This window comes from Juglans microcarpa x Juglans regia, chromosome 2S (assembly GCF_004785595.1).
Source record: "Juglans microcarpa x Juglans regia isolate MS1-56 chromosome 2S, Jm3101_v1.0, whole genome shotgun sequence".
Classification (NCBI taxonomy): Eukaryota; Viridiplantae; Streptophyta; class Magnoliopsida; order Fagales; family Juglandaceae; genus Juglans; species Juglans microcarpa x Juglans regia.
Window position 1 is genome coordinate 31,289,902 of NC_054597.1, and position 20,190 is coordinate 31,310,091.

General features: G+C 33.8%; 2 long non-coding RNA genes across 4 annotated transcripts; one reads left to right on the forward strand and one right to left on the reverse strand.

Annotated features, from left to right (window-relative positions):
- Nucleotides 1–1,890: 1,890 nt before the first annotated feature.
- LOC121253271 lies at nt 1,891–11,863 on the forward strand. 3 transcript variants are annotated; one of them, XR_005938385.1, is made up of 3 exons: nt 1,909–2,790; nt 3,626–3,759; nt 11,852–11,863. It is a non-coding gene; the product is annotated as an uncharacterized LOC121253271 (long non-coding RNA). The 3 variants fall into 3 exon arrangements; XR_005938383.1 differs by lacking the exon at nt 11,852–11,863 and having other exon boundaries at nt 1,911–2,378; nt 2,594–2,790; nt 3,626–3,835; XR_005938384.1 differs by lacking the exon at nt 11,852–11,863 and having other exon boundaries at nt 1,891–2,790; nt 3,626–3,835.
- A 774-nt stretch (nt 11,864–12,637) lies between these two features.
- On the reverse strand, nt 12,638–13,430 carry LOC121253272. Its single transcript, XR_005938386.1, has 2 exons — nt 12,910–13,430; nt 12,638–12,776 (listed from the first exon to the last, which is right to left on the reverse strand). It is a non-coding gene; the product is annotated as an uncharacterized LOC121253272 (long non-coding RNA).
- Between the last annotated feature and the right edge of the window lie 6,760 nt (nt 13,431–20,190).

Genomic DNA, 20,190 nt, shown 5'->3' on the forward strand with positions numbered 1-20,190 from the left:
GCCCTGGCCCAACTAATCCTACCCATACCGATCCAGCAAATCAAAGCCATCCAACTCAGCACCAAGCCAATCATCCAAATCCTCACTGATAGAAACAAGCCCACCCTCTGCTTCCCCTAGGGCATAACCTTCCTCATCGTTCCCAGAAACACTCCCTATCGAAGACCCACCCCCGAACACCCACCCCATGCAAACTAGAGCCAAATCAAAAAAATCTTGCTCAAAAATAAGGACGGACGACACCATTTCCTGGCCTTTACACTATTTTTTGGGTATTGAATGCAGTCGTACCCTCACTGGACTACATTTATCTCAAAGGAAATAGATTTTGGAATTACTCACAAGACAAATATGCTGAACTGTAAGCCTGTAAGCAGTCCAATGTCCCCAGTTATCTGCATTTGATTCAACCTCTGTGGAAGATCCCTCTTTATATTGAAGTATAGTGGGCAGCTTACAGTACTTATTATTTACTAGGCCTGAACTTGCCTTCTTTGTCAACCGCGTGTGTCAATTTATGCATGCTCCATGTTTATCTCATTGGCAAAGTGTTCAAAGGATTTTACGGTACCTAAAACACACACTGGATTATGGTCTCTGGATTACACATTCTCCCACTTTTTCTCTGACTACCTACGTCGACGTAGACTGGGCTGGTTGCCCAGACAATGGGAAATCAACTGGTGGCTATTGTGTTTTTTATGGCAAGAACTTGGTCTCATGGAGTTCAAAGAAGCAATCAACTATAGCTAGATCCAGTACAGAGGCAGAATATAAGGCTCTAGCCCATGCTACCTGTGAGCTATTGTGGCTGCAATCACTCCTATCTGAGTTAGGCATTTTTTTGACAAAACCTCCTACTCTTTATTATGACAACTTTGGGGCAACTTACCTCTCCATGAATCCCGTGATGCACTCACATACCAAACATGTAGATATTGACTACCACTTTGTTCGGAATCATATTTAAGTAAAGGCTCTTCAAGTCTCTTATCAAGCAAGGATCAGCTTGCCGATATATTTACAAAACCACTGTCAACTACCAGATTTTCAATATTGAGATCGAGCCTCACCATTCTTCCAGATATGCTTGGCTCATAGGGGTATTAGCAATAATCAAATTGCCTCAAAGAAGGGCACCTCATCTGCACATACAGAGGACGTGCCAAGCCAAATTCCTCTAGAATAATTCTGTTATACACATGTCATACTATTACTTGTAATTCTGCAATACTGGTACAAAGGAATATTCTCATTTGATGTATATAAATACCTACTCTGTACCGAATACAAAGCAAGAAAGAAGAAACGTTGTCTCTCCAATTTACTATGTCTTGTTTATATTAGCAATACAATAGTTATATATGGGATAAGAGTTATCCTTGTTAGAATAGTTCTAGAATGACCTAAAGTGCATAAAATATCGACAAGCTGCTCAATTACACCCTCATGATTGATGATCACCTATATTATATGAATGGGTGTTGATGTATTAAAGAAACATAACGTTTGGGGGACCATAAACAACCCATACCTTTAAATTCCTATAATATGTGAAGATCGATCTTGAACACATGACTGCATGTGATGGGGATGGGGATGGGGATCATGATTTTGAAAATATATATTTTTTTCTCATTTTCTCCCTTAATTAAATTTCATTAAAGCTTTATTTATCTTTTAATTATTTCCTTCTACATACATACATATATATATACACACACACGCATACACATCATGAAAGTCATGATCAGATCTGTGAGTAGTGATAATATATACTGTTTGTTTGTACCCCACTGCGCACTTACAAGGAAAGTTAAACATTTTGTGGGTAAATTGCACTTTTAATTATGAGTGAACTGAACCCTACTAAGTCTCCACAGCCCCTCTCTATAAAGCTGGTAAACAGATTGTTTGGTAGAGTGGTCCACGAGGGACTCTGTATGGGCAATGGTCATTTCTCGCCTCCTGCTTTACCTCTCTCTCTCTCTCTCTCTCTCTCTCTCTCTCTCTCAAACACACACCGATGGCATTAAATGTGTCTTGATCTATACAAGAAAGACACAAGGGATGTCCAAGAGAATCAATTAGCTGAGATCTGAGGACAAAGTGGGCAGGCGGGTGAAGTTTGTGGAAGTTCTGGTCATGCTGTTCCACAGCTTTCTTGAACTTCTTGATCTGCTTAATCTATATATGAGATTAACACCCTGGAGGAAGCTCAAGAAAGCTGTGGGATAACATGGCATTTCAGGATTTTGTTGGTGTTTCCTTCACATGCATGTTTCTAGCTAGCTGTTGACACAAGATCTCCCTATCCCTTGCTCCATGCGGCATTAATTCAAGGCGGCTATTACCATCCTTTCATCTGCATGATTGTGGTAATAATTAGAATTCTCATACACACACACACATATATATAGTTTCTTCATGGTATTTTCCTGTGATTTTGAATCTAATTTACATGCCTTGTTGTATTTTCTTCGAGAAAAACAACTAATTCGGTGCTGAATTGCGATGTGATTTTTATCTTCCTTCGATTTCTTAACAGTAAAATTTTTTTACAGCAATTTAAAAGGGTTTGTGGGTGTTCTAGGTCAAAAGGAGAATCCCTTGGATTGAAGGGAATTAGGGAAGAAGGAAAACAGGAACTTCAGTTTATTTATTTATTTTGGTTAAATCCACTGCTACAAGTTTGAGGCATACATGAAGGTGAAGGCAGCATTAAACTTTTCATATTATATATATATATATATATATATATGAAGAAAGTTGTCTGTGTAGATCAATTAGGTGAGATATCCTTTTAATTTGTTGTTTGTTTTTATTATGATTTTATTCCATCAAAATGGTGAAAAAAGAAAGTTACGCTGCGCAGAAGATTCCCTAGCTTTCCTTTTCATCTTTCATTATGATGATAGTTCTTCCTGTTGCCTTTAAGTTTTGCCTCCACATCTTCTCCTACATTTCTGTGAAAAAGGTTAAACTTTGTCACTATGTGACATCATTTTTTTCAACCACTCCCTCTCCTATTCTGACTTCCAATTTTTAACCCCCCCTCCCGAAAAAACCTCTCTCTCTCTCTCTCTCTCTCTCTCCAATTCGGAGCTGTTGAATTCTTTTTATTTTTTTGGGTAAGTTGCTGTTGTAATCTTGTAGAATACAAATTAAACAATGTAGTAAGTAGGTCATAGAATTCAGCTGTAACTGCGTTCCCATGTCATGTGTACTATATAGCTAGATAGCATTTCTGGTTTACTACATATATATATATATATATATTATAAAATCTTTAGAACTTCAAGATTGAATGTCTTTCCAAACCTAGTTGTCATACAATTTACACAGAGAGAGACAGTCAGAGAGAGAGAGCAAGTTCTATACAAACCTCGCTAGCTGCTGCATTAATTGAGTTATGGATTCCACATTAATTTTGAATAATACATCCTTCTTATTGAATCAATGTTTATTGGTTTCTTCTCTAGTTATATATTGCAGCAGGAGTACTCCTAGTAGTAGTAGTTGTTGTTGTTGTTTCCATCTTCATGATTATGACTGTAATAGGGTGATCAAGGATATGGTTGCAGAGAGATTGATAGAAAATTTTACCATCTCGCAACTATTTCAGGTTGGAATGACTACGGGATCCCGAATCATTTTCTTTCCCGATCAGAAGTTACGAGGGCCGGGTCATTCAATAATTAATAATCTTCTAAGGAAATTACTTTTTCTCTTTTGATTCTTTATATATAAGCATTATATGTAACTACAAATCAGCTCCCAGCTGCTTGATTGTTTAATTAATTGCTAAAGAGAATATGCCCAAACATCTTTTTTTTTTTTTTTTTTATTGGTCTTCTTGGATTTGAATATTATATCTATATATTTATTGCTAGTATGACAGGCGCAACAAGTCATCATGCATGTTCTGGCATCTGCTGATGAGGACAGAAAAGCCATGGCTAGCTATATACATACATACACACACACGCACAAGCAAGAACCACAAAAATGGGAATTATTTCAAAAAGAGCCTTTGATTTGGGATTAAAGGAGTAATGCTGAGATGCCATGCACACAAGCTAGCTAGCTAGCATCCTGCTTGTTTCTACGATTCTTTTTCATTTTTGTTTCCTTTTTTTTTTTTTTTTTTTTTGGGTGGGGTTAGGGGGGGGATTTCCAGACTTGACCCTTTAGTCTTCCAACCAAACTGATCATTGTGGGCAATAATACTGTATATATATGTATATATGTACGTGGTCACCAGCTTTGGCATTAGATCTCTTATAATTTAAGGGATGAATTGGAGTACTGCACGCAAGCTTGATCGAAGCTCTATATAATATAAGATATTGATACTCCTGAATGCTAATATTGTAAAATAATTAATATTTGAGTCTTGAGATGATGATCAGTAGTAAGAAAAGGGGACCTTAATTTGGAAGAAAATTATGGAGAAGGGGATGTTACTATATATATATATATATAGTTCAAATAATTAAGTCATGTTTGGCAATCAGGATATAAAACAAATCTAATGAATTAAGTACTAATTAGAATGTCCACATAAGAAATTAATCAGACAAAAAAAATGGGCAGACAAGGAGGCGTGGCAGTTCTGTGCTCCGCAAAAGCAAATAAGAAATAAAGGTATATATATAGTACTATATATATATATATATATATACAGATCACGTATATATAAAAGCTAGCTAGCTAGCTAATACCAGATCATCATCGATCGATCCACCAGCTATTATATATATATATATATATATATATATATATATTATATGATCCATGAACTAATATCGATCGATCATTAATCGGCCTCTGATTAATTAAGTAGTAAGCTTGCTAGTGACAAATGCAGCATGCATGCATGCATATTATATGGAGTATAAATATGGTATATATTCGCGAGCGTGGTGACGACCAAGCTATAATTAATTTGCCGCAATACTCTAAATTAAATTTTTTGATTAAATAATTAGTGACTAATCTGTCACACCTACCTACCTACAAGTGGGCTACTTTATAATAATTATATATAATATGCTATCATTATATGCCTAGCTAGCTAGCTCGTAGTCGAATTGCGGCCACGATGTTCTCCTGATCAGTTTTTGCTAGCTAGCTAGCTAGCTGATCTTAAAATTATTTGATCCAGTTTTTCCATTAATATAATTTAATTTACCTAAATTTCGTACCATGCATATATATATATATATATATATATATATGTATATGTATATATATGCATTGATCAGATGTTTAGCCAAATGTTAATATATCCTCATAGTTTAAATGGAAAATCTTCTTTTTTCTTCTTTTTTATTCATGCATCGAGCTAGCTAGCTTAATTAAGTAGTCATTATTTTAATTAATGCAAAAAATATTTCTCTAAGGGAAGAAATGAAATTTGTCGTCCTTCAAACATTTTTGGGATCAAAATGCTGTATTTTTTTATGTGATTATATATATTATTAATTTATTAATTCGTCTCAAAAAATAGATTTTGTTGCAGTACTATACACAACAATCAATGAGCTGCATATCATCGTTTTATAAAAATTAAGGTCTTTCAGGGACCGGCCTTTAAGCTCATGATCATGATTACTTCTAATACTGGAAAAACTTCTTTCCACTAAAGGAAGCTTCAACTAAAATGAATTGTACACTGTACGTGCAAGAAATGATCCATATGAGTACTATGGGGCATGCATGATGATATAGAATTTATATGACTGAATATTGAATATCCTAATTGCAACCTTTCACTTCAGTTATTGTATATAAATTCATTTATGTATATGTCACTTATACAAAAAATGATTATAACATGATGTGGTCAGTTATTTGGAATAAAAATGAAAAATTTCAATTAAAATAAACCTATTCTCGTATCAAATATGAAATAACTCTCACAAATAATAATTGTACATTTATCTTGTAGTGTGTATCAATGCTCAAGCTAAGGGATTCGATAAACTTGCCAAGAATCTCTTTATAGTTGGTGACAGCTCACTAAAAGAATCGAGTGCATCTGAATAGCCTGCAAGTATCAAGCTGTGTATCAGTTCCAGAAGCTAACTGTCTACCAACGTCCACTGTATTTCCTTTTATACTCATTGTCCTTGTATTATTTCCACTAATTTAGTTGATGACTCTGTATATATTACAATAAATGTCTATGAAAAATGTGTGTGCAATAAAATATGTTATTTTACATTTTTATGGTATCAAGAGACAGGTCATTCTGATTCACGCCTTTTTTTTTTCCATGGCTTCCTCTACAACTTCTCAAACCAACAACACCACATGTCCTCCACCTCTTCCCCTGTTTATTTCAATCACCTTACACATCTCATTAACTATCATCAAGCTTAATAGAGAGAATTATCTTCTGTGGTGTGCCCAGCTAGTCTCGTTTCTCAAAGGCCAGAATCTATTTCATTTTGTGGATGGTTCCATTGCACCCTCACCACCTATGATTTCTACTGCAAGCATTGACTCCAGTGCTCCTATATTGTCTCCAAACCTAGAATACCATCACTAGAAACAAGATTAATTATTATTATCTACTATCATATCCTTATTGTCTGATGATGTCCTAGACCATGTTGTTGGCTTTGATAATTCATGTGATGTGTGGCAAGCTCTTGAAGAAATATTTTCTCTTCAATCTGAAGTTTGGGTCACTACCATACACATCAATCTTGCTTCACGCAAAAAAAGAGACAACACAATTCCTAAGTTTTACTAGAAAATGAAATATGTTGGTGACACACTAGCTGCTGTCGATCAACCTCTATCAGACAATGAATTAGTGAGCTATATACTAGTTGGTCTTGGGTCTGAATATGACCCTCTCATCACTTCTCTTACTACAAGGTTTGATCCCATGTCTCTTCAAGAAGTATATGGTCACCTTCTTACATATGAGACTGCGATTGGAAAAACAACATAAATCTATGGAGTGTGCAAATGTGTCTACCAACACAGTTTCTCGCACAAATAATCCTCGATCTCATTCGAATGCCACAGGCAATCAAAATTATTAGCATCGAAAAAATCGATATCGTGGAAGAGGTCGTGGTGGCCACAACTTCATTCCCAATGGCTTGAAACCAATCTTCCAAGTGTGCCATAGACATGGTCACACTGTTCTAAAGTGTTACCATTGGTTTGAGGCCTCTTATCAAACTGACCAGACCAGCTCTCATCAAGCACATATGGCCACTCCTCCATCACAATCTGATCCCAGTTAGTATCCCGACACTACTGCAACACACCACCTTATGACTGATCTTAATAATTTGACTCTACAGGTTGAAGATTATATAGGTATAGATCACATACATGTCAGCAATGGGGCAGGTTTTCTGATTCAACACGTTGGTGCATCACAAATTTTCACCCCATCCAAATCCATTCTCTTGAAAAATCTCTTGCATATTCCTTCTATAGAAAAGAATTTACTTTCTGTTAGTCAATTCACCAAAGATAACAATGTATGTTTTGAATTTCACCCTCATTTCTTTTGTGTGAAGGATCTCAATTTGGGGAAAATCCTCCTTTGCGGACCTACTAAAGGCTGACTCTACCATCTTCCTCTTTCCCCCACCATCAAATCTGCTTGTGTTGGCGAAAGGGCTACAATTGATACTTGCCATTGCCATTTTGGTCACCCTTCCATAAGCTTGGTTCACAGTATTCTTGCTTCTAATAATCTTCCTATACGTGGCAATAAGCTTCTGCCTGTTTGCAACTCATGTCAATAGGCAAAAAGCCATAAACTCCCCTGTTATTTTTCTCCTTCTCACTCTCATCATCCTTTAAATCTCATATTTTCTTATGTATGGGGCTCTTCTCTAGTCTCATCTATTGAAAGGTACCGATATTATGTTATCTTTTATGATGATTATAGTAAATTTTCTTGGTTATTTCCTTTAGCTCGCAAATCAGATGTTGAATTAACATTTTATATTTTTCAAAATTTTGTTAAGCTCCAATTTAGAAGGAAAATCAAATCTATTCAAACTGACTGGGGTGGGGAGTTTGGTTGCCTTAATCAATTCTTCAAACATCAAGGAATTTTTCATCATTTAATTTGACCTCACACTATAGGTGCTCTTCAATATGTCTTACTTACAAGGCCAAATCTCTCATTTGCTATTAATAAGGTCATTCAGTACATGCATAGACCCGCTGTTAATCATTAGACAACTGTAAAGAGGATTTTACGCTATCTTCAAGCTACCTTCCATCTTCCTTCCATCATGGCCTGCTCCTCACAGCGAGCTCTTCCAACATTTTTCAAGCCTACTCAGATGCGGATTGGGCAGGCTGTCCAGATTATCGTCGGTCCAAGAGCGGCAATCTCATTAATTTGGATCCAATCTTATTTCATGTAGCTCCCACAAACAACGCACTGTTGCTCGCTCAAGCACATAAGCTGAATATCATGCTCTTACAAACTGCACTGTTGAACTCATTTGGCTTCAGGGACTTCTTAATGATCTTGGAATTCATCTGAACCAGCCACCAATTTTATGGTGCGACAATATTGGTGTCACATATCTCTCCGTCAATCCTATTTTCCATGCTCGTATGAAACATGTGGCCATTGATTTTCATTCTGTTCGTGAACGTGTCAATTGTGGTCATCTTAAGGTCCAATTTATTTTCGGTAAAGACCAACCAGCAGATATCCTCACTAAGCCGCTAGTTGCACCTAAATTTGTGGACTTACGAAACAAGCTCAAGGTCAATACTACTGCTTCGTTGAACATGAGGCCAAGGGCGTATCAGTGCTCTAGCTAAGGGGCCCGATAAATCTGCCAAGAATCTCTCCACAGTTGGTGACAGCTCACTAAAAGAATTGAGTGCATCTAAATAGCCTGCAATTCAGCCTTGTATCAAGTTGTGTATCAATTCCCGAAGCTAGCTGTCTATCAACGTCCACAGTGTTTCCTTTTATACTCAGTTTCCTTGTATTATTTCCACTGATTTAGTTGATGACTCTGTATGTATTACAACAAATGCATATGACAATTGTCTATGCAATAAAATATATTCTTTTACATTTTTAGTAGACAAATTATATATACCTAGCTAGCGGGGAGGCTTTGTGAAGGAAAAAAGAGTTAGGACTGATATAATTCCCACTGATCCTCAAAGATATCATAAGTATATTGAATGGTTAATAATAGACAAATTAAACCGAAAATTATATTATGCTCTTATTAGAGGACTATTCTGCATGCGAAAAGTAACACTTTGGTGTTGGCATTAATTAGAAAAACCCTACTCCCGGATGATTAGTTTATTCCCATTGGCAATTATCAACTTCTTAAATAATGCTCAAGAGATATTAAGACGCACGACGTTGCTTTCTTTTTCATGATTTATATATGGGGAAAATTCATTTTCAACCTCTAACTAATATATAGATGTGTTTTATATACCTTAATTGCACTTCAAATTATCAAAACCAACACATTATACATTTCATGAATTAATTATTGGTATTGATGGTCAATTAATTATATATATAATAGCTACCACATTAATTTCTTTGTAAGTATGATCAAGATTGGGAGGGCAAATGCACCCATATAAATAAATATATATATATATATATATATATATATATATGGTATCGGGGAGAAATATTGATATATAGTCACGTCACTGTTGGTGTTAAAACTATTGTACGTTCGGCCATGAAAAGAACCTATATATGTACATTAAATTACATTAATTAGAAGTACTTTATACATATGAAACTGATGATATTGCGATTCACGCGAAGTTGGCAACAATAATGCTAAATGACGGCCGCTTTGTTGATCGTATTAATAATTTGTAGGAACTTTAGAATTAACTGGGATATATTAATGTTATAATGTACCTGAAATTAAAGACTAATAATCAAATATGGTATAAGCAATTAATTACGAACACTAGGAGGCTAGGCTAGCTATTCAATTAGCTAGAAGATCTTCCTAAGTTTATTTTCTTGAAACGAGGGAGGATCGAGATCATGATGTACTAGTACTTCATGAATTAGTAGAAACTTTTTGGAGTAGTACTCTAAAAGGCAGCTTAATTTATTAATTTAATTACTTTACAAAAGATGCATGAGACAATTTGGAAACACTAACACATGAGTCATTGTCCGGTCACTTAGCAACAACGTCTTCGTACATGCAGTAGTCGGCCGGCATGATATATATGAAGTACTACTGATGATCATCAATATCGATCTAGACGTGCATGCAGCTTGTACCGTACGTGCATATAATATGAATATGCATTCATTGTGAAACGCAAATCACCCATGCATGCACTTGCTTGATCTCATGCATATATGATAGCTAGCTAGCTGGAACGATCGATCGGGAGCATCTTCAGGGTTTAATTAGATATCATGCATCATCATGATGAGTGACAAGCTAGCAACCAACCCACTTTGATTTGTCGATGATGATCATGCATGACTAGTACTTGATCATCCCATATTTAATAATTTCTTCGATCAGTACGACCTTTAATAAATGCCTTCAATAATATGGTTAGTGAAAACTACCACCATGCCAGGCGTGATCGATGGCCTTTATATAAGAAAGTCATTAATTAATTAATTAGCAGCATTAATAATTTAAGTCGATCGAGCTTCTAAAAACAAATAAATCCAAAAGGTCAAAAAAAGAAAAAAAAAAGTAAAGAAAAAAAGGAGCACTTCGTGCTTAGACATGAGTTGATTGATTATAAAGTAGTAAAATTAAAGAATATTATTGCGTATTTGATCATTAGCTAGCGGCCGACACTAAGACATGAATCCTATAATTAAAGTGGTTGGGTACGTAATATATATTGTGATAGGATCCGCAATATCTTTTAAAAGCTAGAAGAACTAAAGTACTACTCTCCATCGCTGGCCTATTAATTGGATGTATTCATGAATTTCTCGTGAGTGCGCCATCTGTATTATATATACCTGCCTGCAGTATATCTCTATCTCCAGATCAGCATGCATCATCAAAGACAGACGCCAGTTATTTGACAATGAACACTCGTACTACTGCAAGCTGCTAGCTAGATTTAATTGGTCAGATGTCAATGTTTCGCATAACATATATCTGATATTCATCATTTTCTAGGGCTCATGAATAGTAGTAATATCTTCTGGGCTCTTAGCGAGAAGCTTGGACCTGCAGCAAGAATATGATGATCCAGTACTACTACTTTATACCAGAAAAACCCTTTTCACCTGATCTCTATTAATTTCCAAGAGCATGAAAATTCAGGCATATATCTCATGACCATCTAGGAACATCGATCTGATCAGCTAGCTAGCCTTAACAAACCCAAACAACTTATTATATATATGTTTCGTGCAAGGGGACGGCCTTTTAATTCCACAAGCTCCATGCATTTTTCATAAAAGCAGCCTGTACGTACAATTCTGCATCCTCTCGTTTTTTCATAAAAGCTTCACCTAACGATCGAGTTAAGTCTCATTTTAGTGGAACCAAAATGATTTATTCCTTCTAACTTATAGGTATATAGCTAGCTAGTGATAGATAGAAAAATTCTCTGATTGTGCTTGCTTATAATAAGTACTGTACTTAGAAGAACACCTTGAACATATATAATATATTATATACACGGGATCATTACAAATATATATTGAAAAGAACCCTAATTTGGTTAAAGTACTACACCGAACGTTACTGATCAAAAGGAAAATAAAAAATTGTACGACTTATATATTCATGTTAAGAAACAAAGAACTCGTTAAAGTTCTTTTTGAACAGGTCATGTAAATTTAACAACAGAGCTGCAGTATATATATATATATATATATATAAAATAGGCACTCGCAATGACCTGTGTTAGGTAGCTATAGCCATGTGTAGTTGAATTTGCAGGTAGGAATCTTAAAAAAGACTGAACATTACTTTTGGTTGCATTTGATGTATAACGACTGATCAAGTACTGTTACCATGTTGATCAATCTATAGCATGTAATTCAGAATAATTCAGAAATGCCAAGTGCCGATCACTCATGTTTCATCTACAAGTGGCAAGTTTTTCTTCCTGCAATTTGACCTAGCTATACGTAGGAACACAAGCTATAAAGTGAAGGAGCCCAAACAATCATAGAGAAACCCAAAACGACATTGATCATATTAACAACAGAAGAAAAGAATAATTAACACAAAGAGAAAATGATCGATCAACAGAAAGAGATAAAGAATTGTTATATCTGTAGAAAAACCCATTGGGAAAAGCTACTTAGCGACGATATTTATACACAAACACATACCAGAGAGAGAGAGAGAGAGAGAGATGTAAGTATCATTGCATCCTTCTCCACGAGCAGTAATATTATGCAAGTTCAACACCATAAACTAAAGCTCCAACGAAAATGCCAAACCCACAAAGTCACGCCAATTAATAAATCGATCGACCGAGTGAGTGAGTTCAAATCATGGTGATATATATTCTGCAACTGGATCAGATCCACATGTGTGGGTGTAATTCGAATTGGGTTTTGTCTTTCATGATTCGTCTTTTTCTATGGGTAATAAGATGAGTTTAGTATCCTAAAACAAAGACATCTCGAGCATAAGGGTTCTGAGGGATCTATACTTCCATAATACTTCCTACTATATGAGTACTGTGCGAAAAATATCTGTAAAATTAAGCATAAACAAAGCATCCGCCACACATTACAAGTTCTTGAAGATCACAAAAGAAACATTAACCTGCAGTGTGTAACCAAAAAGACTTAGCAGATCACATCAAACATAACAAAAACGCAAAATTCAAAACGAAATAAATAGAAAAAAAAAAAAAAAAGGAAAAAGGAAGATGGAGACTATATATCGGTAACAATACCAAAGCCGGAGATCTTGAACTTTCTTGACCCTGTCTGTATCATCCCACAGCTTTATTGAACCGCAACGAAGAGATCAAAGATGGTATCTCTGCATGCAAAGAGCCGAGAGCCGCGAGCCGCTCATAGATCGATGCAGTTCAAGAAAGCTGTGGAAGGATACGAAGAGGGTCATCAATAGGCCGCGTACCCCATGCGATCGAATAGATGATCATAAGATGCTTGGAAGCTTCAATCCAATAAAAACAAGAAACTAAACCCTAGGAATTAGGAGATGAGGATCAGAAGAAGATCAAAAGGGAGAGAAAATTAGAACTGGAAGAGAAGTGCAGATCGGGCGCAGAGAGGGAGAATTAAAGGTGTAGGACTAAGGGATGGGGAGGGAGTGGTTTATATAAGGAGTTTTGGAAGTACTTTTTATTTATTTTTTTTGTTTTTTTTTTTCCACCACCAATCCCAAGAAGAATATTGAGCCAAAGTTTACAGATTGATGAACCCTAATTAAAAAGCTGACTCTGTTTGATCGATCCAATTTCAATGGCTGAAATACTGTGGATAAGAAAAAAGAAACGTATTTGGAAAGGTCATAAATATACGTGCGGCTGAGATGCAACTTTCCTGATCTGACGGTGACGGTTACCCTAGTGGGGACACACTAATGGGTCCCACCTCCGATTTGTCCCTATATAAAACGTAAAATCTTAGGCCACGCACTTTAACTTTGAGTAAACTACAGTGTCTAATGACAATGGGCTTACAAAATGGGCCTGCGTATTTGGAACAATGAAGGGAAAGTTCCTAGTATTTACGAAATGAAGATATGATTATTTCACAAAAATACTATTTCTTTAAACTCCAATTCAAACAACATTCAATTAAATTATCTCACAAGTGCATTTCTTGATCCACTCTTTTGTTCCTTTATGTGGGTCTTACCTATCCTTACAAAGGAATTTTTTACCTAAAAAGAAATTTTACAAAATTAAACTCACAAACTGACATTACTTAATGTAATACGTTAGATTGTAAAATTATTTTTATTTTGCAAAATAGATATAACGTATCATATAAAATTATATCAATTTGAAGGTGAAAAGTTCTTCTCATCAGTCATTATTCAACATCTCACACCCCACACCCTATAAAAAGTTATAGATGTGAGATGTGAGAGTAAATAGTCGCTGATACATAACATTCCTCTTTGAAGGTATACTTCTATGGATTTTTTTTTTTTTTTTTTGTGGTGTAACACTTCTCATCAATAAATTATAAGAATTAATAAAATTTTTCTACTTGCAAGACAATGCAAAACATATACATTTTATATTACTAATATGATAATATTTGGGTTTCGAAAGAAATTTATAATTAATCTTTTTACAAATTAAATCATATTATAGTAATGATATAAAAGTCCACGCTTTAAGATTTTAATAGTTATTCCATTAAAATGCTTGTTTGTGGAATTGCTTGAAAATTATTTGTGAAATTGCTTGAAAATGGGCTCTCTTAAAAGAAAAATTTTGCCTATCATCCTCATACATGCTTGAGCATAGAAAACTAAAAATTTGGTCATTCATGAAAGCGAGTGTGAGATTCACACATAGTTTGAGTGCAGGTGGAGGGGAGACAATACAAGGTAGTTGTAAAAGCACATCAAGGGGAAAATAAAAAGAAATATATGAGAGAGAGAGAGAGAGAGAGAGCTTTTGGGTTAGTAAACCCGGAAAGGAGGAACAGAAATATGGGGATTCACGTGGCGGCATGTGGGAAATGAGACAGTACAACAGCCCGTCTTTCCCGGGACGGAGGTCGCTTTGTCGGGTTTGGTGTGGCGGACAGTTCTATTTGTACGATGCCTTTGCTGCCTTTAAAACTCTTGCATATAAACATCCATCACACATCCAGCGAGAAAGAAATGGCCCATATAATTTATAATTTTATTAATAATAATAATAATAATAATAATAGTTTGCGAGTTGTTGTTTAGTTTAGCTGGCATTCACTAATTTAATTATGCTAATCTTTTTCACTAACTTATGCCTTTGCTCATCCTCCATCATTTTGATTTGACATAACACCTATATATTTCCCTTTGCAATATTTCTTTGTGTTGGTTTTACTACTAATAAAAAATTTTATTAATAAATGAATGGACATAACGATTATATCCTATAAAGATCTCACCAAAATAAATTCTATTTCTTTTATACCTTTTATCATCATCTGAAAAGGAGGAATATTACCGTGATAAAAAGATTTTATATAAATAAATTCATAAACTAATTTGATTTTATATAATATGTCAATTTATAAATTTATTTTTATAAAATTTTTATGTAGTTAAAGCATTTCGCTTTAATACATAATCATAACTATATGGTATTGGCGGCACTATGCAATTCATATTAATTTGTGGAAATCTTTTTCATCAACCTTACTGACCTTTTTTTAGGAAATATTCTATATCTTTTAAATTTCACAAATATTCTATAATAATAAGAAGAAGAAGGAAAATGTTAAATGTACTTAAGAAAAACTTATAAAAAATTTACTTCTCTACATGTGATCAGTTATTGATATGTTGAAAATCATGAAATCTGAAATTCAAAATTTGAATTTAAAAAAAAAAAACTAACAAAATGAGTTTTGTAAATAAAAATATAAATAAAACTGTAAGTACATGTAGCACTACTCTAAGAATAATGATAATGATGATAATAATAATAATAATAATAATAATAATAATAATAGGAAAATGTTAAATGTACTTAAGAAAAACTTACAAAAAATTTACTTTTCTACCTGTCAGTTATTGATAGACTGAAAATTATGAAGTTTGAAATTTAAAACAAAACTAACAAAATAAGTATTATAAATAAAATTGTAAGTATATATAATATTATTCATAATAATAATAATAATAATAATAATAATAAAACATAACGAAACAACAATTAAAGCCTCCTTTTAGGATTAATGCGGGTCATGATTCCAAGGATATTAAAGCTGATCAATTTCATTATCATTGAAACGAGAAATATTATAGTAACATTAATTCTCAGGTACTGTATCATGCTTATAATATTTTAGAACGTCTATAGTTTCCATCTTTAAAGGGGGAATTTTCTAATTCTCTGTCTAAATTAAATGATTCAACTTAAGGAAATAATTACAACGTATACACTCTACAATATATAATATTGTTTAATGTAAATTGAAATATCTTTTGAATAATATTTTCCTATTTAAATTAAATCATTCGATTGAGAGAGAAGATTATTAATAATTCAATTATTCCTCTTCATGGTGGCTACGATACATGAATAAATTAACTAATTAAGGATCTCGACAAACAAATAATAATTTATTTTAATTTCGGGGAATTCAGTGTTTAGTTTTCCAAGGCCCTGTTGACTGAAAGCCATTGAATATCGAAGCTAGAGGAATCACCAACATGCATGATTAGTTTAGAAAATTAGAGGTGTCGACTACTACTTTTCAAACTATCTCGAACGTGTTAGATTTCCGGGACAATTGCATGGAAATGCATGAACTCTTTTGTCAGCATATCATTGGAGTTTCTACTGTAGAAACACACATGCCCGACACGATGGGAAGGGGGGTTTGTCGATTTTATATTTGGATTAAACCCAGCACGTTGTCTTTCGCCATTCCATATATAATATACACATATAATTAGTATAAGAGTCCTTTGTAATCTTGCTTCTTCTCCTTCAGTTTTCTATATTATTTTAAATCCACGCATATATATATATATATATATACAAACCTATTTTTTCCTTCAAAATTCTATCCGTCCAATCTCGACATGTATCTATTAAATATGTAAGAAGCACGTTCTTTTTTGTAGTTTAATTTTGTTGTAAAAATGATAGCAGACAAAGTAAAAGTAAATACAAACAAATCAATCATATGAAATCAAATTAACGTAGTTCGTTAACGTGTCTACATCCACAGAATTGTAGATAATTTTATTATATTAAGCAATTACAAAATACACTTTGGGGGTGAAATTTTACTGGTCAAAACTCTCAACATTTTATATATTATTGTTCATTTTCATTAAGTGCATATTTGTAGTGTCACATTTTTCAATATTTTTATACATTGTTCGCTCAAGCGAAGTGTCAAACGTGCCTCAAGCGAATTCTCTACCCGATGTTCGCTTGAGCGAACTGTCAAGCGAAATCTCTGCCTGAGCTTCGCTCGAGTAACCTGTCGAGTGAACGTCGAGCGAATTTTCTGCTGGGCGCTTCCCGAACCTCGCCTCATTGAAAATCCGCCGAAAAATCGTAACGCATCCTTGTCGAATCAGGTCATCAAATTGAGATGACACACCAACAAACCATGTTCCACAAACCTAACAAACTTTGGTATGTAGATGTAAAACTTACAGCTAACTTGGGTAGGGGAAAGCCTCCAACTAATTAGTTGGGATGAAAGCTATGTGGTTTAAGCCAATGAGGTTGGCTGGTGCTTGGTGCTTATCTTGCTCTAATAATTTGTATAATTGATTGACTGCCAAGAAGGCCGCAAAAAAAAAAATATATATATATATATATATATATATATATATTCATTAACTAGATAAGATGTGGATGCTTGATTAGTAGGGAGGCCTATCAATGAAAGTTTTTAAATATAGGTAAACTTCAAAGAATTTAGATTCCATAGAATTTTTATCTAAATTTTAAGGACTTAGAGTGAAAGATGATCGCATAAACAAGTAATATGATCCCACAACTTTTATAGTTGGCCGAGTGAGTTTTTCAGACAACATTAAATATACAATAAATATTGTTCATGAGGAACACTTGATATATCTAATTTTCTCCCACTCTACACTTTGAAGTTCGATAAAAAAAAAAAAAACCATATCCAATTTTAAAGTCCTTTCTTCTGTAAACTCATAGTTTTTTCTTCAATTACATCTTGTATTACTTGAGCTAGCTAACCTATGTAACCCATTTCTAAATAATAATTAGAGAAACCTTTGTAAAAACTTGACATCGAAGTGATAACATTGTTTGAGAAGACTTTAATAATTAATCATATTGTTCGATCGTTTATTATATATATTTGTTTGATCGATGATGCTCTCAGATTTACGATTAACTAACATCGATCATAGATGATCAAGTACAACAGTTCATAATCTTTTCAAACAACTTTAATATCCGATCGAATATCAAAACTGTTATCATGATAGAAATTAAGTACAACCTATTAGAATGACAATGTCATTTTATATATAAAAAATTCTACTCATCATCCTCATACCACACAAAATTTTTTAATTTTTAATTTTTTTTCTCTTACAAAATGTGTACTGTATGGATAATAAGTAGAAGAACTCAATTAGTAAGAAGAATAAAACCAAAAAAAATTAAAAGAAATTAATAAAAATAAGTATGGTGTGTGGAAATGATATACATACATACAACATACATACATACTAGTAGTAAGGCAATGTGTGAGGCACGTTTGCCAAGTTCACACATTGCCCGGTTGAAAGAAAAACAAGTTGTAAAATATATATGGATCATATATATCATGGATTTCTTCATTACTTCAGTTGATAATAAATATTTCCAATCCAAAATAAATTGACCATATCTAGAGTCAATTTACAGACAATCAGTCTGATGGGCCAACACATAGCCACCATTAGCTATTTCTAATGAACAACTAAATCATATACAGTGGGGAGCCACATGCAACAAGAACATCATAAAAAAATCATAGGAAGGTAATCAAATAGGCCATAGTTCATTTGTTGGTTGATGAAAGAAAGAGAACAAAATACAGATAGCAGCAAAACACAAATACATATGACAACTATTAGTTTTGATTGTTACGCTATTGATAAACAGTACTTTTGAAGACACCACAATTATCACTTGAACATAATAAATGAAAAATGTCGAGAAACAAATTTAGAGGCCAGCTACATGTAGATATTTCTTATCTAAACTAACTGTGAGTTGATTTTTTTTCTTCTATCTTGGTCTCTTAATGCGACCACATTAAGATTGTGCAGCAAGAAGAGGCTGATATATGAGAACATGCTGTCATTATTCATATTTTTGCTGCCAACCACAATTCTAAATCTTGTAATTTTGGATTCAGATTTTTGGACTTGATTTTGAACACACATTTTTAAATAATGTGACTCAGAATATATGCCACAAAGATTAAGCCTGCACTCTATTGACTGTGAGAGTGTTATCTAGCAAAGCAAAATGGGAACATTCATCTTTTTTTTTTTTTTTTATCTACTCCACAAAATTTAGAAAGATGCTATACACATAATCCAAACTAATGCATCCGTGCAAAGTTAACAGAAGCATGCCCATCACAAAGTCAAGGCAAAACCATCTATATTCTTAAGGTATATTTAACACAAGTTTAACAAAACACCATCTATAGTTGAAGAGTGGATTGGTCAAACTGTTCAACGCAACACCATTCATAGTTATTATAACCAACAATCTGTAAGGCATACAATTGTAAGTTTAACAAAATATATGACTATGATTAAACTTGTTGCAAAGCATCTATAGATGTTGTTGTGTTGAATTTATTGGATTAGCAAAACTAACTCCATCTTAGATTAAACTACACAATAAGCATGTTAGGATTAGCCAAATTGACTCATCTATATGTTGTCTAAACCTAACACAACATCAGACACATAATCTGTACAAATCCCATCTGTACATACTCATTACAAAATGATCAGCAACATATTGGCTTAATATAAAATGAAACTTATAATTCATAATTACCTATATGTAGTTGACTGGCCCTTGAGCAACAGAAAAGTGATCTTGGAATGATAAGAGAATGCCTGCTGAACAAAGTAAATAGGAAACAAAATGAATAAGGAAATAATGATGCCAAAAGATAATCAAGTACAGTGCAAATCTTTGACTTTATAAATTTGACAATACGGATACTCTTGAATCTAAGGACCCATGAATTGCTCAAATTTAACGGATTCTCGACAAATCGATATTACTATACACTGATATGGACATCTAAGAGAGGAAAGACAACAAAAATAAAGTGTGACATAGCAGGCTGTATTTGGTATAATATATATATATATATTTTACAATCAATCCTTAGCATCATTTTCCCACAATAAAAGGTGAGTACTCTGTACTATTATATCTCCCATTTCGTAACACCACTTATGTGTTTCAATCTCTTGTGAGCCTAAGATGAGATTCTATGCCTATATGATACCACGTTTT